This window comes from Bubalus kerabau, chromosome 16 (assembly GCF_029407905.1).
Source record: "Bubalus kerabau isolate K-KA32 ecotype Philippines breed swamp buffalo chromosome 16, PCC_UOA_SB_1v2, whole genome shotgun sequence".
NCBI classification, from domain to species: Eukaryota; Metazoa; Chordata; class Mammalia; order Artiodactyla; family Bovidae; genus Bubalus; species Bubalus kerabau.
Window position 1 is genome coordinate 63024348 of NC_073639.1, and position 27718 is coordinate 63052065.

Genomic DNA, 27718 nt, shown 5'->3' on the forward strand with positions numbered 1-27718 from the left:
ATATTTTCAAACTACAGTTTTCTCTAGATATATACCCAGGACTGGGATTGCAAGATCATATGATAATTCTACTTTCAGTTTTTAAAGGCACTTCCATACTGTTTTCCATGGTGGTTATACCCATTTACATTCCTACCAACAGTGTAGGAGAGCTTCTCGTTCCTCCACATCCTCCACAGCATTTGTCATTTGTAGACTTTTTAATGATGGGCACTGACTGGTATGAGGTGATCGGTTCAGTTCAGTCACTCAGTCATGTCCGATTCTGCAACCCCGTAGACTGCGGCACGCCAGGCTTCCCTGTCCATCAGCAGCTCCTAGAGCTTGCTCAAACTCACGTCCATCGAGTCGGTGCTGTGATACCTGGCTGCAGTTTTCATTTGCATTTCTCATAATTAGTGATGTTGAACATCTTTTCATGTGCTGTTGGCCATCTGTCTATCTTCTTTGGAGAAATATCTATTTAGGTCTTCGGCCTTCTTTTTTGACTGAATCCTTTGGGTTTTTGTTACTGAGTTACATCAACTGTATGTATCGTTTGGAAGTTAAGCTCTTGTCAGTTGCATCATTTGCAAATATTTTCTCCCTTTCGGTCATCTGTCTTTTCATTTTGGGTATGGTTTCCTTTGCTGTGCAAAAGCCTAGAAGTTTAATTAGATCCCATTTATTTTTGCTTTTTTTTCTATTGCCTTAAGAGACTGACCTAAGAAAACAGTGGTATGATTTATGCTACCAGTCAGAGAATTTTTGCCTATGTTCTCTGTTTTATGGTGTCATGGTGTCAGGAGTTTTATGGTGTCATGTCTTACATTTATGTCTTTAAGCCCTTTTGAGACTGGTTTTGTGTTGGTGCTAGGGTGGGTTCTAACTTCATTTGTGGGCATGCAGCTATCCAGCTTTGTGAACGATACTTTTGCCATATCAGAGAAACCCAGGGAGGGACCTCCATTATGGGCTGGCAAGTCTCCAAAGAACTCACAGAAGCATTCCATGACAGTGAGATTCAAATGCCTGCCCAGAGTGTGTTTTGTTACTGGTTTTTTTTTTTTTTTTGGCCATGCCATGAGGCAAGCGGGATCTCAATTCCCTGACCAGGGATCAAACCTGCACCCCCTATATTGACAGCGTGGAGTTGTAACCACTGGACTGCCAGGGAAGTCCCTATGTTTTGTAACTTAAAGGGACCAGAACACTTACCATTACCTAATAGTGACCAGAGAAGTTATGAGGCCTCCCCTAAATTCTATCTAGGAGCAAGGGAATAACTGTAACTGTAGAATAAATTTAAGGGGTCAGCGGAAAACAAAAATAAAACTGTTTTAAAGTGACCTCCCAGGGACTTTGCCAGTGGTCCTGTGGCTAAGACATCACCTTCCAGCCAAGGGGGTGGGGGTTCAATCCCTAGTCAGCGAGCTAAGATTCCACATGACTTGTGGCCAGAGAACCAAAACATAGAAAAAAAGCCATACTGAAAAAATTCAATAAAGACAAAAAAATTGGTCCACATTAAAGAAAAAAAATCTAAGCGACCTCCCAAATGCTGTGCTATTTCAAAGTACTGGCTACATTTGGAATAATTAAACCACAGGTAAAATGGCTAAACTAGAGAAATGGGTATCACTGTAGATTTAGCTTTCCCAATACCACTCGCTGAAGGGACTATCTTTTCTCCATTGTATATGAACGTGCAAGTGTTAGTCACTCAGTCGTGTCTGACTCTTTGTGACCCCGTGGACTGCAGCCCACCAGGCTCCTCTGTCCATAGGATTCTCCAGGCAAGAGTACTGGAGTGGGTTGCCATTCCCTTCTCCAGGGATCTTCCCAACCCAGGGATCGAACCTGGGTCTCCTGCATTGCAGGCAGATTCTCTACCATCTGAGCCACCAGGGAAGCCCTTGTATATACTGCCACCTTTGTCAAAGATTAGTTGATCATATGTGTATGGGTTTATTTCTTCATTTTACTTATATTTCTTTGGGTTTAGAAGAGACAGCCATCTACTGTGGTCTTGGAGGGCTGCTCTTCCTGTGGGTCATCCCTGTGTAGCTTGTGGGAGTCTAATACTTTTGGTGCAAAGGCTGTTTTTAGTGTCCGTGTCCGTCCTCAGTGTGTGCTGGGCATCACCCCTTGAGAGGGGGTGTGGCCGGTGGTGTGGGGACCAGAGCCTGCGCCGGGCGTCGGCAAGGCCTCCTCTTTGTTCTGCGGTTGTCACAGCCCTTGTTGGGGCTCAGGGTCTGCTCCTCAGTCGCTGGCGTTGAAGCCCTCAGATCTGTGGGGTGAAGGAGGTACCTGGAGCACTTCTGGGTGAGGGAATTCCCATAAGGCTTTTAAAGTGATGAAAGAGAAAAAAACTACATACAACTAAGAATACTCGACTCAGCAAGGATCTAGTCATATTTGATGGAGAAATCAAAAGCTTTACAGATGAGCAAAGCCAAAAAAATTCAGCATCACCAAACCAGCTTTACAGCAAATGCCAAAGGAATTTTCTAGGCAGAAAAGAAAAGGCCACAACTAGAAACAAGAAAATTACAAAATAGAAAGGCTCACCGGTAAAGGCAAACATACAATAAAGGTAGCAGGTCATCCATGCACAAAGCTAGTAGGGAGGTTAAAAGACAAAAGGGGTAAAATCATTTGTGTCCACAAACAAGCAGTTAAGGGATACAGAAAATGATTAGATGTAAAATACAAAAACAAAAATAGTAATCATGAGAGGAGATTACAAATGCAGTGTATCTAAAATGTGTCTGAAATTAAGAGATTATCAACTTAAAACAAGCACATCTAAATAAAGTCTCCTATACAAAAACCACATGGTAACTACAAAACAAAAAACAGACAAAAGCAAAAGGAATCCAAAGATAACACTAAAAATTGTCATCAAATGAGAAAAGAACAAAGGAAGCAGGGGGAAAGACCTATAAAAGCAAATCCAGGGGCCTCCCTGGTGGTTAAGACTTTACCTTCTGACACAGGGGGTATGGGTTCAATCCCTGTTCAGAGAGTAAGATCCCATGTATCTTGCAGCCAAAAACCAAAACAGAAAACAAACAATATTGTAACAAATTCTATAAAGACTTTTAAAATGGTCCACATCAAAAAATCCAAAACAATTAACAAAATGGCAATAGGAACACACATATCAACAATTACCTTAAATGTAAATAGTCTAAATGCTCCAACCAAAAGACAGACTAAGTCATATATTTGCTGCCTACAAGAGACTCCCTTTAGATCTAGAGACACATATAGACTGAAAGTGAGGGCATGGAAAAAGATAGTCTATGCAAATGGAAATCAAAAGAAAGCCAGAGATGTAATATTTAATCAGACAAAATAGACTTTAAAATAAAGACTATTACAAGAGGCAGTGATTAAAGAATCATTACACAATGATTAAAGAATCAACCCAAGAAGAAAATATAACAATTATAAATATATATGTACCCAACATAGGATCATCTCAATGTATAAGGTAAATGTTAACAGACATTAAAGGAGAAAATGACAGTAACAATAATAGTGGGGACTTGAACAACACACTTATATCAATGGGCAGTTACGCCAGACAGAAAAGCAAAAAGGAAACACAGGCATTAAATGATATCAGAACAGTTGAACTGATATTTATAGAGCATTCCATCTAAAAGCAACAGAATATATATTCTTTTAAAATGCACATGGAACACTCTCTATGACAGATCAAACTCTGGGCCACAAAGCAAGCCTTGGTACATTTAAGAAAACTGAAATCATATCAAGTACCTCTTACAACCACAACTCTATGAGGCTAGATGTCTACAAAGAAAACAACAGCAAGGAAAAAAAAAAACACACACACACACACACACAGAGGCTGCTAAACCACAGGCTACTAAACAACCAGTGATCACTGAAGTAAGCAAAGAGCAAATCGGAAAGTATCGACAGACAAACACAAACAAAAACCTGACGATCTAAAACCTCTAGGCTACAGTGAGAGCAGCTGTAAGAGGAAAGTTCACAGTGACATGTTTTCCTCAGGAAACAAGGTAAATCTCAACTTAGCACCTAATCTTACACCGAAAGCAGCTACAGAAAGAACAAACAGAATCCAGAGTTAATATAAGGAAGAAATCATAAATATCAGAGCAGAAATAAATGAAATAGAGATTAAAAAAAAAAAAAAAAAAGAAATCAATGGAACTAAGGGATGGTTCTTTGAAAAGATAAAGAAAATTGATAAACCTTTAGCCAGACTCATCAGGGGAAAAAGGGAGAGGGCCCAAACCAATAAAACCAGAAATGACCAAGTAGAAGTAACAACTGACACCACAGAAACATAAAGGGTAAGAGACGACCACAGGCAACCGTGTGCCAATAAAGTGGACAACCTGGAAGAAATGGACAAGCTCACAGGTGGGTATAATCTCCCAAGACTGACCCAGGAAGAAGTAGAAAATATGAGCAGACCAATTACCAGTACTGAAATGGAATTAGTAATTTAAAAACTCCCAACAAGCCAAAGTCCAGGACCAGCGGCCTTGACAGTTGAATTCTACCCAACGTTTACAGAAAAACTTAATACTTCTGCTTCTGAAACTATTCCAAAAAAATTACAGAGGAAGAAATATTTCTGAATTCATTTTATGAAGCCACCCTGATACCAAAACCAGACAAAGATATATCACACAAAAAAGCAAATTACAGGCAATATCACTGATGAGGATAGATGCAAAAATTCTCAACAAGATACTAACAAACTTACTCTAGCAATACATTAAAAAGATCATACACCATGATCAAGTGGGATTTATCCCAGAGATGCAAAGATTTTTCGATATTCTTAAAATCTATGTGTTATACCACATCAACAACCTGAAGAATAAAAGCTGTAAGATCATCTCAATAGATGCAGAAAAAGCAAAATTCAACATCCATTTATGATAAAATTTCTTCAGGAATTGGGCATAAAGGGACTCAACCTCAACAGAATAAAAGCCATATATGACAAACCCACAGCTAACATCATTTTCAATGCTGAAAAGCTGAAAGGTTTTCCTCTAAGATCATAAACAAATCAAAGATACGTGCCTTCACCACTTTTATTCAACACAGATTTGGAAGTCCTAATGGCACCCCACTCCAATACTCTTGCCTGGAAAATCCCATGGATGGAGGAGTCTGGTGGGCTGCAGTCCATGGGGTCGACAAGAGTCGGACACGACTGAGCGACTTCACTTTCACTTTTCACTTTCCTGCATTGGAGAAGGAAATGGCAACCCACTCCAGTGTTCTTGCCTGGAGAATCCCAGGACGGGGGAGCCTGGTGGGCTGCCGTCTCTGGGGTCGCACAGAGTCGGACACGACTGAAGCGACTTAGCCGCAGTCACAGCAATCAGAAGAAAAAGAAAGGGGATCTAAACTGGAAAAGAAGCGAAACTGTCACTGCTCGCAGATGACACGATGCTATACATAGGAAATCCTAAAGATACAACCGAAAACCAATAGAGCTCATCAATAAATGCAGTAAAGTTGCTGCATACAAACTTCATGTTCAGAAATCTGTTACATTTCTATACACTATCAACAGAATATCAGAAAATAAAGGGACTGGAGAATCCCTTAATTTCTTGGATTGGAAGACTCAATATTGTAAAAATGTTCATACTACCCAAAACAATCTACAGATTCAAGGCAATCCCTACCAGATAACCGATCGCATTTTTCACAGGACTAAAACAAAATTTTAATCTGTATGGAAACAGAAAAGACCCTGAAAACCAAAAACAAATTTGAGAAAGAAGAACAGAGCTGGAGGAATCACTCTCCCTGACTTCAAGTATACTACAAATCTACAGTAATCAAAGGAGTGTGGTTCTGGCACAAAAACAGACATAGATCAATGGAATGACAGAAAGCCCAGAAATAAACTCACACACTGTGATCAATTAATCCACAACAAAGGAGGCATGTATACACATGGAGAAAAGACAGTCTCCTCAATAACTGGTGCTGGGAAAACTGGGCAGCTACATGTGAAATAACAAAACCAGGACGTCGTCTAGCACCATATACAAAATAAGCTCACATGGATTGAAGACCCAAAGGTAAGACCGGATACGACCAAACTCCTTAGAGGAAAATGTAAGCAGAACACTGACACAAAACACAGCAATATTTTGGGGGACCCATCTCCTACAGTAATGGAAGTAAAGACAAAAAATAAACAAATGGGACCTAATTAAACTTAAAAACTTTTGCACAGCAAAGGAACCATTAACAAAATGAAATGACAACCTACAGACCGAGCATCACTGGAAAATGATGCTACTGACAAGGCGTTAATTTCCAAAATATACAAACAGCTCATACAGCCTAATTAAAAAAAAAAAAAAAAAGGCAGAAACAAAGAACCTAATAAAATTGAGCAGAAGACCTAGGTAGATATTTCTCCAAAGAAGACATACAGATGGACAACAGGCACATGAAAAGACACTCACCACTGCTAATTATTAGAGAAACGCAAATCAAAACTACAATAAGGCATCACCTCAAACCAGCTAGAATGGCCATCTTCAAAATGTCTCCAAATCATAAATGCTGAAGAGGGTGTGGAGAAAAGGGAACCCTCCTATACAGCCGGTGGTAATACAAATTGGTGCAGCACTATGGAAAATATGTGGAGGTTCCTTAAAAAACTAAAAATAGAGTTGACACATGATCCAGCAATCACACTCCTGGGCATATATCTGAATAAAACTGTAATTTGAAAAGATACATGCACCTCGATGTTCATTACAGCACTATTTACACTAGCCAAGACGTGGAAGCAACCTGAATGTCCATCAGTAGATGAATGGATCAATAAGATGTGGTATGGATACAATGGAAAGGCAATGGCACCCCACTCCAGCACTGTTGCCTGGAAAGTCCCATGGATGGAGGAGCCTGGTGGGCTGCAGTCCATGGGGTCGCTAAGAGTCGGACACGACTGAGCGACTTCACTTTCACTTTTCACTTTCATGCATTGAAGGAGGAAATGGCAACCCACTCCAGTGTTCTTGCCTGGAGAATCCCAGGGACGGGGGAGCCTGGTGGGCTGCCGTCTATGGGGTCGCACAGAGTCGGACACGACTGAAGTGACTTAGCAGCAGCAGCAGCATGGATACAATAAAATACTCCAATTCAGTTCAGTTCAGTCGCTCAGTCATGTCCGACTCTTGGCGACCCCGTGAATTGCAGCACGCCAGGCCTCCCTGTCCATCACCAACTCCTGGAGTTCACTCAGACTCACGTCCATCGAGTCAGTGATGCCATCCAGCCATCTCATCCTCTGTCATCCCCTTCTCCTCCTGCCCCCAATCCCTCCCAGCATCAGAGTCTTTTCCAATGAGTCAACTCTTCGCATGAGGTGGCCAAAGTACTGGAGTTTCAGCTTTAGCATCATTCCTTCCAAAGAAACCCCAGGGCTGATCTCCTTCAGAATGGACTGGTTGGATCTCCTTGCAGTCCAAGGGACTCTCAAGAGTCTTCTCCAACACCACAGTTCAAAAGCATCAATTCTTCAGCGCTCAGCCTTCTTCACAGTTCAACTCTCACATCCATACATGACCACAGGAAAAACCATAGCCTTGACTAGACAGACCTTTGTTGGCAAAGTAATATCTCTGCTTTTGAATATGCTATCTAGGTTGGTCATAACTTTCCTTCCAAGGAGTAAGCGTCTTTTAATTTCATGGCTGAAGTCACCATCTGCAGTGATTTTGGAGCCCAAAAAAATAAAGTCTGACACTGTTTCCCCATCTATTTCCCATGAAGTGATGGGACCGGATGCCATGATCTTTGTTTTCTGAATGTTGAGCTTTAAGCCAACTTTTTCACCCTCCCCTTTCACTTTCATCAAGAGGCTTTTTAGTTCCTCTTCACTTTCTGCCATAAGGGTGGTGTCATCTGCATATCTGAGGTTATTGATATTTCTCCTGGCAATCTTGATCCCAGCTTGTGCTTCTTCCAGCCCAGCGTTTCTCATGATGTACTCTGCATAGAAGTTAAATAAGCAGGGTGACAATATACAGCCTTGACATACTCCGTTTCCTATTTGTAACCAGTCTGTTGTTCCATGTCCAGTTCTAACTGTTGCTTCCTGACCTGCATACAGATTTCTCAAGAGGCCAGGTAATCCTGGAATGTGAAGTCAAGTGGGCCTTAGAAAGCATCACTATGAACAAAGCTAGTGGAAGTGATGGAATTCCAGTTGAGCTATTTCAAATCCTGAAAGATGATGCTGTGAAAGTGTTGCACTCAATATGCCAGCAAATTTGGAAAACTCAGCAGTGGCCACAGGACTGGAAAAGGTCAGTTTTCATTCCAATCCCAAAGAAAGGCAATGCCAAAGAATGCTCAAGCTACCGCACAATTACACTCATCTCACACGCTAGCAAAGTAATGCTCAAAATTCTCCAAGCCAGGCTTCAGCAATACGTGAACCATATACTTCCACATGTTCAAGCTGGTTTTAGAAAAAGCAGAGGAACCAGAGATCACATTGCCAACATCTGCTGGATCATGGAAAAAGCAAGAGAGTTCCAGAAAAACATCTATTTCTGCTTTATTGACTATGCCAAAGCCTTGACTGTGTGGATCACAATAAACAATAAAATATTACCCAGCCATAAAAAAGAATGAAATAATGCCATTTGCAACAACATGGATGGACCTGGAGGTTGTCATACTAAGCAAAGTAAGTCACAGAGAGGAAGACAAATTTCACACGATATCACTTATATGTGGAATCTGAAAAAAATGATACAAATGAACTTATTTATCAAACAGAAACAGACTCACAGACACAGAAAACAAACTGATGGTTACCAAAGCGGATAGCGTGAGTGGGGAGGTAAATTAGGAAAACACATAAGTTGTCAACAGGAGACTGGATCATCACGTTCATTTACCCAAAACTAAATGAACCAAAGCTATACGTATTTTAACTCAGAAGGACCCTATGGGGCCTTCCTGGGGACAGACCCCTCCCCTATATCTTCTGCTTTAGCTCCTCTGTGAAGTGCCTGGATAACAGTATCTGATGCATATCTCCTGAGTTATTTTTCAGCTCTTAAAACCACCAAATGGAAGAATTTAACGACTTTATGATCATGAGTATGTAGTCCTTGACCTTCTGGTGTCTAAGGACTGTTCACCTCAACCAGTAACAGAATTGTGCACGACTTGATCACAGACCCGGGAAGCCCCTCCCTCACCTCAACTCCTAAAGGGCTTTGCTGAAAGCCTTCAGGGAGCTCAGGGTTTGGGGGACCACCTGCCTGCCTTCTATTGGCACCTTTACACTAAAGCTGCACTTTCCGTCACGACCACCAGGTGTCAGTAGATGGGATTTACTGCTCACGGGTAAGCAGATCCAAGTGTGGTGAGGTACAGAAGTAAAACTCATGTAATTTACTCTGGCCAATTATTTTGATATCATTGACTGAAAATCTGCTTTCCCCTATGAATGTGGGAAACACCCACAGTGTCTTCACTGATCTTTCATAAATTTAACTATTCAGGACAAAGCTAGAAAAATTCAGAAACAGCCTGTTCTCAGCCAGTCTCTGGCTATTTCTTATGCCTTATCCCTTTGGGGACTTGAAAAGAAAAAGAAAAAGAATGGCTACAGGTGTGAGTTCCCATCAGCAAGACGGTGAATATATATTTCTTCAACTAATTTATTAAAAAAACAAAACTAACCTATTCCAGGCACTTAAACAACCTAAGGTTTGAAAATTGCCATGTGAAGTACATAATACAGAACCCACTTCACAAAGGAGACAATTAAAACTCAGAGCAATTAAGTGACTTGACCAGGATCACACAGCAGGACAGGAGTAAAAACAAACTCAAACCCAGGTCAGCCAGATGGCCAGGCATACTCAGAATGCATGCATATGGTCAGCTCACTCAGGGCTGACTCCCTTCAAATTTCTACTCCCAGTGAGTCCTGCCAGGAGTCTGCCAGCTGAGGGAGAGAGGAGACAGTCAAGAGACACAGGCCTGGGCGCGTTCAGGCTGGGAACAGGATTGGACACTGGCCCGCACTCAGACTTGGCGCTGCTTGCAGCACATGGCCCGCGTCCAGCTGAGCTTCTCGTAAATATAGCCCCTGTCAGGCCCCCTAGTCCAGCTACAAGTGAATGTCAATCTAAAGAAACAACTCGGGAGACACCAGGCCCCACGAGCTTGAAGAGCAGAAAAGGCCTCTGAGGATACATGCCTTCAAAACCCACTACGCCAGGCCCCGTGTACCACTCCCCTCCTCCCAGCCCCAAGCCTGGAAACCATTTCTTAAATATTCAAACATGGCCTCTAAGCTGGGAGATTAACCAAGACGCAGCCTTCTTATCGCAGGTAGGACTTTCAGAGGCCCTCCTGGTAGAACCGTAACAGGATCCCTCCAGGAGGGGAACTAATCACCCTGAAAGCTTCTGAGCATGGAGGGGAGGCAGGAGCAGAGAGTCTGCCCCACCCGGGCCAGCCTCATCCCCGCAGTGACCCACATACAGGGAAGAAACCTACCTGCTGCAAGACTGGGCCCCAGCCTCCTCGAACGTGCAGAACCCAGAGCTGAAGACATGAGACGCAAGCGATAGCCAGGCCCATTTCACAGATGGGGTTCATCAAATCATGCTCAGTAAGCCCTCCAAAGCCCGGGATGCCCAGGGTCCTCTTGCAGTTGTCCAATCCAGCACGGCTGGCCTACCGTCCCATCTGAAGGATGCTCCAGGTGCGTGCTGGACAAGGATGGTTAGAGAGTCAGGGGTTTTGTGAGTCAGTAGTTGAACTGTCGGTAGCTTGAACTCAACCAGGGCAATCCTCCTGGCATTTGTTGCTCAGAGCACAGGCATCCTTTGGAAGCCCACATGCCTGGGTTATCACCCTAAAGGCAGAATGAGATAACAAAGAATTTGAACTTTAGAACTCCACGTTGCCTCTTATCAAGCATATACTGTGAGCAAGAATCACACAATGAGAAACATGGGGATAAAGGGATGAGCTGGGGTGTCTGGACGTGAGGGAGGCTGAGGATTTGCAAGGGAAACAGGACCAAGCTCTCAACCATCAAGCTTCAGGTCTTCCCCGAGTCCCAGGCTTCCTCATCTGTAAACAAGTTCCAGGATTCACGTCGTGGGATTCTGTGAGCAACAGATGAGACAATCGATATGTATACCTGTGGCTGGTTCATGCTGATGTACGGCAGAAACCAACAAAATACTGTACAGCAATAATTGTCCAATAAAAAAAACCAACCCACATAAAGTATTAACACAGAGAAAGTGTTAAAAAAAAGTTCAGTTCAGTCGCGTCCGACTCCTTGTGACCCCATGAATCGCAGCACACCAGGCCTCCCTGTCCATCACCAACTCCCGGAGTTCACTCAGACTCACGTCCATCGAGTCGGTGATGCCATCCAGCCATCTCATCCTCTGTCGTCCCCTTCTCCTCCTGCCCCCAATCCCTCCCAGCATCAGAGTCTTTTCCAATGAGTCAACTCTTCGCATGAGGTGGCCAAAGTACTGGAGTTTCAGCCTCAGCATCAGTCCCTCCAATGAACACCCTCAACAGGCACTAAACAGTGGCCCTCAGCCCCAGAAGGCACAGCACTGGGTGCTGTGAAGTGAAGCGTGAAAAAAGTGATGAAAGGAACGCTGGCCCTTGTGCTCTCCCTTCTGGGAAGAGTTCTCTCAGTTAGGATGTGCCCAGCAGCAGGTCATAGACTAGCCGGCCTTAAACAACCAAGTCAGTAGTAATCTCCCACCTCACAAGTCCAGTCCAGGGTTGTTTGTGAGCTCAGGGAGGCCAAGGTTCTGGATCAATATCACTGCAACTCTCTTAGACCTCAATGCCTGGACTCAGCTCCGAGGTGGCCCTGGCCTGCCAGCCTCCAAAAGCAGTGAGGGGGTGGGAGAGGTGAGGGCATTGAGAGTAAATAAAAAGTAATTCAACCAAAATAGGGTGTTATGCGGAATCTTAAAAAAAAAAACGGTACAAATGAAATTATTTACAAAACAGAAATAGCGTCACAGATGTAGGGAAAAAATCTTATGGTTCCAGGGGGAAAGGGGAATGGCAGGGGAGGTAAACATTTGGAGATTAGGATCGACATATACACACTGAAGGTGAAAAAGTTGAAAGTATTCATTGCTCAGTTAAGTCCTACTCTTTGCGACCCCATGGACTGTGGCCTGCCAGGCTCCTCTGTCCATGGGAACTCTAGAGGCAAGAATACTGGAGTGGGAAGGCATTCCCCTTTCCAGGGCATCTTCCTAGCCCAGGGATCTAACCCGGATGTCCTGCGTTGCAGGCTGATTCTTTATTGTCTGAGCCACCAGGGAAAATGTAGAGCACAGGGAACTCTTCTCCATACTCTGTAATGACCCACGTGGAAAAGCATTTTCTCCCGTTCACTTGTTTTGGCTGTGCTGGGTGTTTGCCGCCGTGTGCAGCTTCTCCAGCGGTAGCGAGCAGGGCTGCCCTCTAGTGGTGGCGCTCAGGCTTCTCACTGTGGTAGCTTCTCGTGCAAAGCATGAGCTCAAGAGCACTCAGGCTTAGTTGCCCCGAAGCGTGTGAGATCTTAATTCCCTGACCAGGGACTGAACCTGTGTCCCTTGCATGAGCATGTGGATTCTTAACAACTGGATCACCAGGGAAGTCCTAGAAAAGAGTTTTTTAAAGAGTGGATATGTAAAAAAATTTTTTTCTTGATATACATTGATATAGAATTGTGAAAATACAATAGGGTCTCTCTCTCACAGGGTGAGCAAGCAAGGGGAGGAACAGCATCAGAACTCGGACTCTGGGCTCAAATTTCTAGTCTGCAACTTGCGAAGTGGATGCTGTGCGACCCTGAGCAAGCGACCTCACCTCTGATCCTCTCTCTGGCCTCTGTAAAATGGACATAAGAAAACTACCAAGCTCAGAGAGTTATGGAAAGTGAAAGTTGCTCAGTCCTGTCCTACTCCTTGCAACCCCATGGACTATATAGTCCATGAAATTCTCCAGGCCAGAACACTGGAGTGGGTAGTCGTTCCCTTCTCCAGGGGATCTTCCCAACCCAGGGATGGAACCCAGGTGGAGAGAGCTGTGTTGAAGCTCAAATGGGAAATGCACGCCACACATTGCTTAAAGAGTCAAAGTCATTATTACGCAGAACCACAGGAACGCACCTCAGGGATCTGACAAGACCAAGAACGGGGGGCCCAGACAGGGAAGGGACTTGAGCAGAGTCACCCAATGGGGAAGAGAGCCAAGGAGCACTGGCATCCGGGTGCCAGCCTGGCCACCTCCCTCCACCCGCGGGGCCAGGGAGCCTGACTCACCTGGTCCCCAGGCGCGGGGCGGGGCTGCCGGCTCTCACCTGGCGCTGCAGGCGGCCCCCACCCGCCACCCGCCTTTCATCTCCCCTCCTCGTGGCTCCGGGCGCCGCTTTCCCAATTGCCCAGGTGACGCCAGAGCCCAGGCTCTTGGCTTCCGCGGGGGGCGGGGCGGGCAGGTGAGGCCGCCACCAGGTGAGGCCGCCCCGCGGGAGGCCCGCCCACCGCACCGCCTCGCCGCCTCCCGGTCTGTGGCGACATCTGCTGGCCGTCCCCGGAGGGACACAACCTCTGCTCTGATTTCTGCTTCAATTCAGATTAATCCCCATTAATCCCTGAGCACCTCCTAGGGGCCCCGCACGGTGTTAGGTGTCTAGGATTCGCACCATCCCATGTCTCCAGGAATCTCAGACTACCTGAAAGCTCAGATGCAGAGAAGACAAAGAAAAACTCGCAAGTTGCAATCATTCTTTGCTCAGATACAGAATAACATTAGTTGGGGAGGTACCAGCCCATCCTCTCTGAGGAGATGTCCGTGGGAAGGCTTAAAAGAAACCCAGAAAATCTCAGGAAAAGAAAGTGAAAGTAGTCCAGGCATAGGAAGACACCTGGCCTTTTACAGGTGAAAAGCCCAGAGGCTGGAACACCATGGCTGTGGTATGAAGTAGGCAGAGATCAGATGAGACCGTCTATCTATACTCTCAGTGTTCCCACGGGAAAACTAGGCCCCGGGAAAAGGACTTTCCCTCTTAACAGAGTGAGGCAGTGACAGCCAAGCCTGGAGGACTAAGCCCAGAGCTCTCTCCAGGTTCCACCACTCTCTCCAGTCTCAATTGCTATTGGTATCCAAGGATCCATTCATTCATTCAACAAACACTTCTTGAGCAGTTATTTATGTGTCAAAGACTGTGCTAAGCATTAAGAACATAGTGGTAAATGAGACATATTCCTTGAGATCCTCCTAATTTAGTGAGGGCATCAAACCTGTCTAGGATGGTTAGACAAGGTTCTCCCTCCCCCACAAGAGACAAATCCAGAGGAATGAATCTCTAATAGTAGAAATCTGGGACAAGGAGAGGCCAGTAGAGGAGGTATCTCAGCACTCTCGAAAGCATACCATAGGAACAAATCATTTTAATCAATCCTTAGCCCCAGGTTTTCACAGAATTGAAACATTAGATCAGAGAGGGATGCAGTCAGGTTACACAGCTGAATCTCCTCTGAGATACCAAAATCCTTGTGGTAGATTCAGCTCAGGGAATGTGTTAGTAATAGGAGTTCACCCCCAGGTTCCCAGAGGAGAGAACTTGTGCTCAGAATTCTGCGAGAGGGTCCTTATTACATACGGGGCAGTCAGGCTGATGGGCTAGTGTGACCCACGGCCGCCGCCTCTTCATCGTCATCGTCTGGAATGATCATCATTGGCACTATTGAGAATTTACTCCCAACCAGCTTCCAGTCCTTGGTTTATTAAACCAAAGGAGGTTTATTAATCACCACTGCTGTCCCAGCATTCATTTGAGGTTGGGACAGGCTCAGAAAGGTGAAAGCCACCCTTGAACAACTCACAGAAGAGGCAGGTTGATGCTGAAGCGTCATCTCAACACAGTGTCACAAAAGTGTCACAAAAGTGCCACAAAAGTGCTGCCAGCTGGTAATTTCCACTTGGGGGGAACACAGGAGGCCGTGGATTCACCCTGCCTGGAGAGGTCTTAAGAGGGAAGTCCTACCGAACCTTGAAAACCTTCATCTGAATCTCCAGTCCTGCGGTTCTCAGAGTGTGGTCCGAAGCAGCAGCATTTCCACCACTCAGGCACTTTGTTAGAACTGCAGATTCTGAATCTGCAACTCTGGGGAGGGTCCCAGTGATCTGCATTTTAACAGCCCTGCAGGTGATTCTGATGTGCCCTGAAGACAGAACCTCTGCGTGAGGCAGAAAGACCAAAGAAGACTCTAAATAGGTGTTTTCATTAAGCATCAAGACAATTTCCCATGACCCCAGGGTCTGGGAACAGTACTGAAGTTGAAACCCCTGATTTTTCTTTTCACCCAGCTTTTACATTCCCTTTTACTTCTACGAGTGCATTTGTTCTCACAGACTGTCAGGACCACACCAAAAAGAACAAGGGTGGTCAAACAGGGGATAAAGTGACTAACCATTGAGTTGCATGGGACAGTCCTGTTTTAACAGTAAAAGGCCCATGTTCTAGAACACCTTTAAGTTTTGGGCAAGCCAGGATAGTCATCATTAGCAGGCATTTATATATGTGCTTTACTGTGACTTGGTCTTTGGAAGAAAAGCTATGACCAAGCTAGACAGCGTATTAAAAAGCAGAGACATTACTTTGCCAACAAAGGTCTGTCTAGTCAAAGCTATGGTTTTTCCAGTAGTCATGTATGGATGTGAGAGTTGGACTATAAAGAAAGCTGAGCACTGAAGAACTGATGCTTTTGAACTGTGGCATTGAAGAAGACTCTTGAGAGTCCCTTGGACTAGAAGGAGATCCAACCAGTCCATCCTAAAGGAGATCAGTCCTGAATATTCATTGGAAGGACCAATGCTGAAGATGAAACTCCAATACTTTGGCCACCTGATACAAAGAACTGACTCCCTGTAAAAGACCCTGATGCTGGGAAAGATTGAAGGCAGGAGGAGAAGGGGACGACAGAGGATGAGATGGTTGGATGGCATCACCGACACTATGGACATGAGTTTGAGTAAGCTCCAGGAGTTGGTGATGGACAGGGAAGCCTGGCATGCTTCAGTCCATGGGGTCACAAAGAGTCAGACACGACTGAGTGACTGAATTGTGATTAAATAACAACACAAAATGCTGAGAAAAATTTTCCAGTTGCAATGTCTTCAACCTTTTATGCCCCAATTCTCCAGTTCTCTGCCCTAATAAAGCCCACAGAGACCTTGATACTCCTGGTTTACGACATTGAGAACATCATGCTGATCGGCTCTACTGAGCAGGAAGTAGCAAGGTCTGAAATGCTTTCAAAAGTCATACAAACAGGAGAGAGAGAAGACAACCACCACAAACATTCAGGGACCCCTCCTCGGTAAGGAGTCTGGGGCACAGTGATCTGGAATGTGTGGAGATCTCTCGCCCAAGGTGAAAGTCAAGTTACTGCACCTCCCACCCTCTACCACCCAAAGCCAGATGCCATGTGCGGCGGGCCCTGTTAGATTCTGGAGGCAATGTCTGAGTGAGCTCCTTACCCATGTCCAGAGCCACCCGAGGGCTGCCAGCTTCAGTGGGGACCAGAGCAGGGGAAGGCTCTGCAGAGCGTCCAGGCTACAGCACAAGCTGCTGACAGCCAGGGTCCATGGTCTGGTGGACACACCAGTGCAGCAGAGGCTGCATGGAAGTGGGAAAGGAGGCCACCCCCTGGGTACTGTGGACCCCAGCATTTCCACGCCAGACAGTGAAGGTGGGTAGAGAAACACGGCAGCCAACAATGTCAGGGTGGTTGAGGACTCAAAAAACTCAGAAATGAAGGTTTGGGTCACAACCACCAAGTAAAGAACCTCCAACAGCTGGAGTTCCAGCTGAGAGTAGGGAAAAGAGAAAATGAGAGGTGGAAGGGTGAAGCTGTACGTATCAGTGAGCCTCACGACCACGACTGCAGAAACAAGGCTGTAAGGACTTGGTATATTTTCTATTGCTGTGTTATAGGGATGTGTGTGTTTTTATATGCTAACCGTCGTCTTTTTCTTTCTTCCTATTATTTTACACATGATTGTTGGCCGATACGTTTAAACTTTAGCCTTTGGGGACTAGAATATTCAGTGACACTGTGGCTGAATTTCAGGGTGATGTGTATGTGATTAGTCTGTATAGATTCACTGACCTTTGAAACTGTGCATCTCCTCATTTTGAAGAGCAAGAATTTACTTGTAAGAAGCACGGCTGTATCAGACAGGAACATAAAGTTGTTTGTTGTATATAAAATTACAATGTGGAGGCAGGGTACCTGTGGAAGCTGAATCATGGAAGGAAGAGACTGTGCTGTTTTCAATTTATTTCTTCTAGTTCTAAATGCACCCAGTTTTGCCTGCACTATGGAGAGGAATCTGAGCTTCTTAATCATTTTCCTTTCCCACATGAAGTGAAAGTGTTAGTCACTCAGTTGGGTCTGACTCTTTGTGACCCCGTGGACTGTAGCCCACCAGGCTCCTCTGTCCATGGAACCTTCCAGGCAAGAATACCGGAGTGGGTTGCCGTTTCCTTCTCCAGGGGATCTTCCTGACACAGGGATTGAACCCATGTCTCCTACACTGCAGGCAAACCCTTTACCCAGTGAGCCACCCACATGGCACAATGTTCAATGTTGCCAGCAGAGGGCGCTGGAGACACTGCAGGAGGACAGGGCTCTTCCTGGAGCCGATGGGTTGCTCACCAGGCTTCCCCTGTGCGCCCTCCAGTGGCCGGCTGCTGCAGTGCAGGGCAGTCAGCAGCACCCAGAGGCTCCCTCCACCAACAGCCCTCTCCGCAGGGCAGCTTCCGCTTACAGAGCGCCTCCAGGAAGACCCCTGGCACCCTGGGAGGGGCAGGTTTCTGGCCTGTTTCACCAGCATGGCACCCTAGCACTTCTCTGCCATCTGGTGAACCATGACCATGCCCTTCAGAAAACAAAGTCTGGATCTCAGCCCTGTTGGGGGCCCTGGGTGTGTGGGGGTCTACCTCAACCCTACTGGAGGAGCTGAGGGGGTGGCTGGAGAAGAAGCCTGCTGGCTGTCACCTGTGGGACTGAGGCCAAGAGCTTCCCCCCACCATGTCTTTTGGGGGGACCTCCTCCCAGTTTCCTCCAGAAAACAGATTCCTGACCTCAAGGAAAAGGTTTCTGGAGGAAAATACATGCAGGCTCCCACCCAAAGTCCTCCTTCCCCAAAAAAACTCCAACACCCACCCTACAAGTATCTGCACCCCAGAGAGTGTCTCTCCCTGCCTGAAGCCCCCAGAGGCAGAATTAAAAACCCAGCCTTCCAAGATGGAACAGTAGAAGGACGTGCACTCATCTCCTCGTATGAGAGCACCAAAACTGTAACTAGCTGTTGAACAACCATCAATAGGAGGAGGCTCAGTTCAGTTGCTCAGTCGTGTCCGACTCTTTGCAACCCCATGAATCAGCGCACCAGGGCTCCCTGTCCATCACCAACTCCCAGAGTTCACTCAAACTCATGTCCATCGAGTCGGTGATGCCATCCAGCCATCTCATCCTCTGTTGTCCCCTTCTCCTGCCGCCAACCCCTCCCAGCATCAGGGTCTTTTCCAATGAGTCAACTCTTCACATGAGGTGGCCAAAGTACTGGAGTTTCAGCTTCAGCATCAGTCCCTCCAATGAACACCCAGGACTGGTCGCCTTTAGGATGGACTGGTTGGATCTCCTTGCAGTGCAAGGGACCCACAAGAGTCTTCTCCAACACCACAGTTCAAAAGCATCAATTTTCGGTGCTCAGCTTTCTTCACAGTCCAACTCTCACATCCATACATGACCACTGGAAAAAACCATAGCCTTGACTAGACGGACCTTTGTTGGCAAAGTAATATCTCTGCTTTTCAATATACTATCTAGGTTGGTCATAACTATCCTTCCAAGGAGTAAGCGTCTTTTAATTTCATGGCTACAATCACCATCTGCAGTGATTCTGGAGCCCCCAAAAATAAAGTCTGACACTGTTTCCACCGTTTCCCCATCTATTTGCCATGAAGTGATGGGACCAGATGCCATGATCTTTGTTTTCTGCATGTTGAGCTTTAAGCCAACTTTTTCACTCTCCCCTTTCACTTTCATCAAGAGGCTTTTTAGTTCCTCTTCACTTTCTGCCATAAGGGTGGTGTCATCTGCATATCTGAGGTTATTGATATTTCTCCCGGCAATCTTGATCCCAGCTTGTGCTTCTTCCAGCCCAGCGTTTCTCATGATGTACTCTGCATAGAAGTTAAATAAGCAGGGTGACAATATACAGCCTTGACGTACTCTGTTTCCTATTTGGAACCAGTCTGTTGTTCCATGTCCAGTTCGAACTGTTGCTTCCTGACCTGCATATAGGTTTCTCAAGAGGCAGGTCAGGTGGTCTGGTATTCCCATCTCTTTCAGAATTTTCCACAGTTTATTGTGATCCACACAGTCAAAGGCTTTGGCATGGTCAATAAAGCAGAAATAGATGTTTTTCTGGAACTCTCTTGCTTTTTCCATGATCCAGCGGATGTTGGCAATTTGATCTCTGGTTCCTCTGCCTTTTCTAAAACCAGCGTGAACATCTGGAATTTCACGGTTCACGTACTGCTGAAGCCTGGCTTGGAGAATTTTGAGCATCACTTTACTAGCATGTGAGATGAGTGCAATTGTGCGGTAGTTTGAGCATTCTTTGGCATTGCCTTTCTTTGGGATTGGAATGAAAACTGACCTTTTCCAGTCCTGTGGCCACTGCTGAGTTTTCCAAATGTGCTGGCATATTGAGTGCAGCACTTTCACAGCATCATCTTCCAGGATTTGAAATAGCTCAACTCGAATTCCATCACCTCCACTAACTAGCTTTGTTCATAGTGATGTTTTCTAAGGCCCACTTGACTTTACATTCCAGGATGTCTAGCTCTAGGTGAGTGATCACACCATCGTGATTATCTGGGTCGTGAGGCTCTTTTCTGTACAGTTCTTCTGTGTATTCTTGCCACCTCTTCTTAATATCTTCTGCTTCTGTTAGGTCCATACCATTTCTGTCCTTTATTGAGCCCATCTTTGCATGAAATGTTCCCTTCGTATCTCTAATTTCTTGAAGAGATTTCTAGTCTTTCCCATTCTGTTGTTTTCCTCTATTTCTTTGCATTGATTGTTGAGGAAGGCTTTCTTATCTCTCCTTGCTATTCTTTGGAACTCTGCATTCAGATGCTTATCTCTTTCCTTTTCTCCTTTGCTTTTTGCTTCTCTTCTTTTCACAGCTATTTGTAAGGCCTCCTCAGACAGCCATTTTGCTTTTTTGCATTTCTTTTCCATGGAGGATGCTGGATGCTGGAACCCACCGAAAAAATAGATATCCATGTCCAAACACAAAGAAGCAGCCACAGTGAGAGGGTAGGAGGGGCACAATCATAATAAACTGAAATTCCATACCCACTGGGTGGTATGGTAACAAACTGAGAACAATAATACCAAAGAAGTTCTCCCATCGTTGTGAAGGTTCTGAACCACATGTCGGGATTCCCAGCCTGCGGATCCAACAGAGGGTCGGGAATCCCCAGGGAATCTGGCCTTGCAGGTGTCAACTACAAATTGGCACTTACCAAGAGCACTGCCAACAATTGAACAACAAAGGCATTTGCCATCTGCCTCTATGGAGACTGAACCCCATGCTGCTATAGCTGCTGACCTCCAACAACCCCTGAGGGTTCAGGGTGGAGTGAGGCACTCTGTGCTCCAGGGAATCTGGTGGGGCTGGTTTTAGATAGTTGGATGTTTTTAGGAACAGATTTTGTGATCTCAATCCTTGCATCTCCTCATATCTAGAGAAGCAGTAAATCCCTTCATGGTGACATCAGATTCTCATGACTAACAGAAACCTTTTGTAAAATGAGTGCTTCATGGTATTGAACTCCCCTTTCATCAAAACCTTACATATTGACTTCCCCCCACTGCGGCTTTGGCGCAGACTCCACAAGCTATCTGAGATGCTGCCTCCCGGCTGCAGTTCTCATTTTGCCCCAAATAAAACTTAACTCACAACTCTTAAGTTGTACATCTTTGTTTCAGTCGACACAGGCCAGTGGGCCAGTGGGATTTGATTACAGGACTTCCACAGGACTAGGAGAAACAGATCCTACCCTTGGGGGGCACAAACAAAATCTTGCCTGCACCAAGATCCAGAGGAAAGGAGCAGTGACCCCACAGGAGACTGAACCAAAACTCCCTGCTGATGTTGGAGGGCCTCCTGCGCCGACAGGGGCACTGGCAGCAGTGGCTGGGAAGGTCCCCTTTGGAGTTCACCACCTACCATAAAGCAGGCCAAACAGCTACCAGCGAGGGAGTGCAACCCTACCCATCAGCAGATAACTGGATTAAAGCTTTACTGAGCAAGGCCCTACCCACCAGAGCAAGATTCAGTTTCTCCCATAGCCAGTCACCTCCATCAGGAAGCTTACACAAGCCTTTTAGCCTCACTGATCAGAGGGCAGACAGAATAAGAAAGACGAACCACTATCCCACAGCAGCTAAAACAATAACCATATTACAGAAAGTTACTCACTATGAAAAAGCACAGTTATGTTCCAGATGAAGGGACAAGATAAAACCCCAGAAAAACAACTAAATGAAGTGGAGATAAGCAATTTTCGACTTCCTTGGTGGCTCAGACGGTAAAGCGTCTGCCTACAGTGGGGGAGACCCAGGTTCAATTATTGGGTCAGGAAGCTCTCCTGGAGAAGGGAATAGCAACCCACTCCAGTATTCTTGCCCCCCCCCCCCCCGCAAAAAAAAGGGGGGGCTCAAAGAAATATTTTTGGAGAAGGAAATGGCAACCCATTCCAGTATTCTTGCCTGGAGAATTCTGTGGACAGAGGAGCCTGGTAGGCTACAGTCCACGGGGTCGCAAAGAGTCGGACACAACTGAGCAACTTCACTTCACTTCTTCAGTGAAGATGATCCGGGATCTAGGGAAAACAGTGGAGAAGATGAAAGAAATGTTTACCAAAGAGCTATAAGAACTAAAGAACAAGCAAACAGAGATGAATAATACACGAGAAGGAATCAACAGCATAAGTGAGAATAGTGAGGCAGAACAACAGGCAGAGGAACCAAAGATCAAATTGCCAACATCTGTTGGATCATAGAAAAAGCAAGAGAATTCCAGAAAAACATCTACTTCTGCTTCATTGACTATGCTAAAGCCTTTGACTGTGTGTATCACAACAAAGTATGGAAAATTCCTAAAGACATGGGAATACCAGACCACCTTACTTTCTTACCAGTCTCCTGAGAAATCTGTAAGTAGACCAAGAAGCAACAGTTAGAACTGGACACAGAACAACAAACTGGTTCAAAACTGGGGAAGGAGTACATCAACGCTGTATATTGTCACTCTGCTTATATAACTACCATACAGAGTACATACGGGCTGGATAAATCACAAGCTGGAATCAAGACTGCCAGGAGAAATATCAATAACCTCAGATATGCAGATGACACCACCCTTATGGCAGAAAGCAAAGAGGAACTAAACAGCCTCTTGTGAAAGTAAAAGAGGAGAGTGAAAAAGCTGGCTTAAAACTCAACATTCAAAAAACGAAAATCATGGCATCTGGTCCCATCACCTCATGGCAAATAGATGGAGAAACAGTGAAAACAGTGACAGACTTTATTTTCTTGGGCTCCAAAATCACTGCAGATGGTGACTGCAGCCGTGAAATTAAAGGATGCTTGCTCCTTGGAAGAAAAGCAATGACAAACCTAGACATTGTATTAAAAAGCAGAGACATTACTTTGGCAACAAAGGTCCACATAGTCAAAGCTATGGTTTTTCCAATAGTCATGTATGGATGTGAGAGTTGGACCATAAAAAAAGCTGAGCACTGAAGAATTGGTGCCTTCGAACTATGGTGCCAGAGAAGACTCTTGACAGTCCCATGGACAGCAAGGAGATCAAACCAGTCAATCCTAAAGGAAATCAACCCTGAATAGTCAATGGAAGGATTGCTGCTGAAGCTCCAATACTTTGTCCATCTGATGTGAAGAGCTGACTGACTGGAAAAGACCCTCACGCTGGGAAAGACTGAGAGCAGGAGGAGAAGGGGATGACAGAGGATGAGATGGTTAGATGGCATCACCTACTCAATGGACAGGAGTTTGAGCAAACTTTGGGGGATGGTGAAGGACAGAAAAGCCTGGCATGCTACAGTCCATGGGGTCGCAGAGAGTCAGACACAACTGAGCAACTGAACAACAACAAGAATAGGTAAATGACCTGCAGGACAGAATGTTAGAAATCACTGCAGAACAGAATAAAGAAAAAAGAATGAAAAGAAATGAAGACAGCCTAAGAGACCTCTGGGACAACATTAAGTGCACCAACATTTGCATTACAGGAGTCCCAGAAGGAGAGGAGAGAGAGAAAGGACCTGAGGAAATATTTGAAGAGATAAAAGATGAAAACTTCCCTAATATGGGAAAGGAAATAGTCAACCACATCCAGAAAGCACAGAGTCAGTCCCAGATGGGGTAAACCCAAGGAGGAACACATCAAACTGACAAAAATTGAAGACAAAGAAAAATATTAAAAGCAACAAGTGGGAAATGATAAATAACATATAAGGAAAATTCCATCAGGCTATCAGGTGATTTCTCAACAGAAACTCTACAAGCCAGAAGGGAATGGCATAATATATTTAAAATTATGAAAAGGAAGAATCTACAGCCAAGAATGAATCGAAGTGAAAGTCGCTGAGTCATGTCTGACTCTTTGCGATCCCAGGGAACTCCCCAGGCCCAGAATACTGAAGTGGGTAGCCTTTCCCTTCCTCAGGGGATCTTCCCAACCCAGGGATCAAACCCAGGTCTCCCACATTGCAGGCAGATCCTTTACCAACTGAGCTATCAGAGAAGCCCTATAACCAAGAATACTACATAGCAAAACTCTGATTCAGATTTGATGGAGAAATCAAAAGCTTTCCAGACAAGCAAAAGAATTCAGCACCACCAAACCAGCTTTACAACAAATGCTAAAGGAACTTTTCTAGACAGGAAACATAAGAGAAGGAAAAGACCTACAAAAAATAAATCCAAAACAATTAAAATGGTAATAGGATCATACATATTGATAATTACCTTAAATGTAAGTGGATTAAATGCACCAACCAAAAGACAGAAACTAGCTGAGCAGTCTGATCAAAACATATTCTTGTATACACTTGCACTTACCACATCATTCTGCTTGATCCCCCAAATTGTATGCAATTATTTTATATTGTTAAGTTAATCATGTTCCTATTATGGCTTACAATAGTAATTATCTTTTATTTTTTGTCTGGCTATTGACTGTGAAAACTGATAACATCTTTTACTATTGTGATTAAGTAACTATTACTCATTTAATACCATTGTCCCATGATAAGTCAGCAGAAAAATAGAACTCTGTATTGTCAAAACTAGGATTTAATAGACAAACCTGTAATCACTTTTTAAAATTCAGATGCATATCAGAATTATCTTGAATTTTTTTGAAATATTCAAATGCCCAGGCATTGCCTTTTTTCCTCCAGAGCTCCAGATATGTTTCTAATGAGCAAGTCATGTTTAAAAACAACTGCACTACATGATGATCTTTTACTTTTATCTAGTTTGCTTCACTTTTTCTATTTCATATTCAGTGCTCCCATTTCATTTAGTTTATGTTTTCCAATATCTACATCTCTTCTTTTTATGTTCTCTCTCAAGCCTTTATTAAACATAGAAAATTTTTGCATACATATATATAAGTAATACTTATATCTTTCCTTTTCTCCTTTGCTTTTCACTTCTCTTCTTTTCACAGCCATTTGTAAGGCCTCCTCAGATAGCCATTTTGCTTGTTTGCATTTCTTTTCCTTGGGGATGGTCCCGATCCCTGTCTCCTGTACACTGTCATGAATCTCCGTCCATAGTTCATCAGACACTCTGTCTATCAGATCTAGTCCCTTAAATCTATTTCTCACTTCCACTGTATAATCATAAGGGATTTGATTTAGGTCATACCTGAATGGTCTAATCATTTTCCCCACTTTCTTCAATTTAAGTCTGAATTTGGCAATAAGGAGTTCATGATCTGAGCCACAGTCAGCTCCTGGTCTTGTTTTTGCTGACTGTATACAGCTTCTCCATCTTTGGCTGTAAAGAATATAATCGATCTGATTTCGGTGTTGACCATCTGGTGATGTCCATGTGTAGAGTCTTCTCTTGTGTTGTTGGACGAGAGTGTTTATTATGACCAGTGCATTCTCTTGGCAAAACCCTATTAGCCTTTGTCCTGCTTCATTCTGTACTCCAAGGCCAAATTTGCCTCTTACTCCAGGTGTTTCTTGACTTCCTACTTTTGCATTCCAGTCCCCTATAATGAAAAGGACATCTTTTTTGGGTGTTAGTTCTAAAAGGTCTTGTAGGTCTTCATAGAACCGTTCAACTTCAGCCTCTTCAGCGTTACTGGTTGGGGCATAGGCTTGGATTACTATGATATTGAATGGTTTGCCTTGGAAAGGAAGAGAGATCATTCTGTTGTTTTTGAGATTGCATCCAAGTACTGATAAGAAAGCCTTCCTCAGTGATCAGTGCAAAGAAATAGAGGAAAACAACAGAATGGGAAAGACTAGAGATCTCTTCAAGAAAATTAAAGATACCAGGGAACATTTCATGCTAAGATGGGCTCGATAAAGGACAGAAATAGTATTGACCTAACAGAAGCAGAAGATATTAAGAAGAGGTGGCAAGAATACACAGAAGAACTGTACAAAAAAGAGCTTCACGACCCAGATAATCACGATGGTGTGATCACTCACCTAGAGCCAGACATCCTGGAATGTAAAGTCAAGTGGACCTTAGAAAGCATCACTATGAACAAAGCTTTGGAGGTGATAGAATTCGAGTTGAGCTATTTCAAATCCTGGAAGATGATGCTGTGAAAGTGCTGCACTCAATATGCCAGCACATTTGGAAAACTCAGCAGTGGCCACAGAACTGGAAAAGGTCAGTTTTCATTCCAATCCCAAAGAAAGGCAATGCCAAAGAATGCTCAAACTACCACACAATTGCATTCATCTCACATGCTAGTAAAATGATGCTCAAAATTCTCCAAGCCAGGCTTCAGCAGTATGTGAACCGTGAAATTCCAGACGTTCAAGCTGGTTTTAGAAAAGGCAGAGGAACCAGAGATCAAATTGCCAACATCCGCTGGATCATGGAAAAAGCAAGAGAGTTCCAGAAAAACATCTATTTCTGCTTTATTGACCATGCCAAAGCCTTTGACTGTGTGGATCACGATAAACTGTGGAAAATTCTGAAAGAGATGGGAATACCAGACCACCTGACCTGCCTCTTGAGAAACCTATATGCAGGTCAGGAAGCAACAGTTCGAACTGGACATGGAACAACAGACTGGTTCCAAATAGGAAACAGAGTACGTCAAGGCTGTATATTGTCACCCTGCTTATTTAACTTACATGCAGAGTACATCATGAGAAACGCTGGGCTGGAAGAAGCACAAGCTGGGATCAAGATTGCCGGGAGAAATATCAATAACCTCAGATATGCAGATGACACCACCCTTATGGCAGAAAGTGAAGAGGAACTAAAAAGCCTCTTGATGAAAGTGAAAGGGGAGAGTGAAAAAGTTGGCTTAAAGCTCAACATGCAGAAAACAAAGATCATGGCATCTGGTCCCATCACTTCATGGCAAATAGATGGGGAAACGGTGGAAACAGTGTCAGACTTTATTTTTTGGTGCTCCAAAATCACTGCAGATGGTGATTGCAGCCATGAAATTAAAAGACGCTTACTCCTTGGAAGGATAGTTATGACCAACCTAGATAGTATATTGAAAAGCAGAGATATTACTTTGCCAACAAAGGTCCGTCTAGTCAAAGCTATGGTTTTTCCAGTGGTCATGTATGGATGTGAGAGTTGGACTGTGAAGAAAGCTGAGCACCGAAAATTGATGCTTTTGAATTGTGGTGTTGGAGAAGACTCTTGTGGGTCCCTTGCACTGCAAGGAGATCCAACCAGTCCATCCTAAAGGCGACCAGTCTTGGGTGTTCATTGGAAGGACTGATGCTGAAGCTGAAACTCCAGTACTTTGGCCACCTCATGCAAAGAGTTGACTCATTGGAAAAGACCCTGATGCTGGGAGGGGTTGAGGGCAGGAGGAGAAGGGGACGACAGAGGATGAGATGGCTGGATGGCATCACCGACTCGATGGACGTGGGTTTGGGTGAACTCTGGGAGTTGGTGATGGACAGGGAGGCCTGGCGTGCTGTGATTCATGGGGTCACAAAGAGTCAGACATGACTGAGTGACTGAACTGAACTAAGTAATATGTATAATATATATTTTAGAAAAACTATGAATTTTTGCCGAACTAAAAAATGTATGACATTTTGATGCCACTTGTTGACTTGATATAAATAGAATGCTCGATTTCTAATTTAAAAAAATAGGTATGTATCAAGCAACAAAGGTTTACTGTATAGCACAAGAAAATACAGTCAATATCTTGTAATAACCTATATGGAAAATAATTTCAAAAATAATATATGTATGTATATAAAAACTGAATCACCTTGCTGTGCTCCTGAAACACTGTAAATCAACTGTACTTCAATAAAATATATATATGAAGACAA

At 44.4% G+C, this 27718-nt stretch overlaps 1 long non-coding RNA gene across 1 annotated transcript; it reads right to left on the reverse strand.

The window, feature by feature from the left end:
- Positions 1 to 11992: 11992 nt before the first annotated feature.
- LOC129630076 (uncharacterized) lies at positions 11993 to 13406 on the reverse strand. Its single transcript, XR_008703498.1, has 2 exons — positions 13359 to 13406; positions 11993 to 12693 (listed from the first exon to the last, which is right to left on the reverse strand). It is a non-coding gene; the product is annotated as an uncharacterized LOC129630076 (long non-coding RNA).
- Positions 13407 to 27718: the final 14312 nt, after the last annotated feature.